Below are 699 nucleotides of genomic sequence, written 5' to 3'. Positions count from 1 at the left end.
AATTATAGAAACCTCTAGGCATGTGGCTACCTTTGACTTTCTCCAAGCCCATCCACAACAATACCGAGGGAGCCAAGTGTTAATTCCAACTGCCACTCCCACCCCCAAACCCACCGAGCCTCTCCCTAACCACCCTTTCTCTATTGAAACTTGAACAAAATCTCAAATAACTTCCAACTTCTGTCATAAGCAAATAAGAAGTGACTTTTGACCTTTCTCTATCACATCCAGAGCTAGAAAATTATTGAAATAAAGGGGTTAATAGTACTCACAGTGAATGCAGCCAAAGAATCATAAGACATGCCCACCAACCAGCCTTATCCAAATAGCACTATCTCCCAAGTTAAACAGTTTCTCTGAAAAGATGCTATTTGAAAAGTCTGGGGTATTGATATGAATATGACCTCCCTTGCATCTTGGATATTTGGAACTATTTAAATCTGAAGAAACAGTTGCAGCAAACCTTTATTTAGTGAATAAAAGTTTAAAGTCAAAGGTTATTTATGGTTCTGTAGAGATGGGACCTGAGTGGCTATTTACGAGCACGTGATTCCAATAAACTTTGTTTTATGGCTTGAGAGTTGACAAGCCAAAATATAATTCCCACCATAAATTAGGTTAAGAGCATACAAGTGCAGATGCTGGGTTCCTGGAGCAGCAATAGGAACGTGAGAGGCTCCAGCCAGCGCCGGGCTAAGA

The sequence above is a fragment of the Mandrillus leucophaeus genome, unplaced genomic scaffold (genome assembly GCF_000951045.1).
Source record: "Mandrillus leucophaeus isolate KB7577 unplaced genomic scaffold, Mleu.le_1.0 Scaffold40, whole genome shotgun sequence".
Classification (NCBI taxonomy): Eukaryota; Metazoa; Chordata; class Mammalia; order Primates; family Cercopithecidae; genus Mandrillus; species Mandrillus leucophaeus.
The sequence above is the reverse complement of the archived record's forward strand: the minus strand, read 5'-3'. Positions refer to the sequence as shown.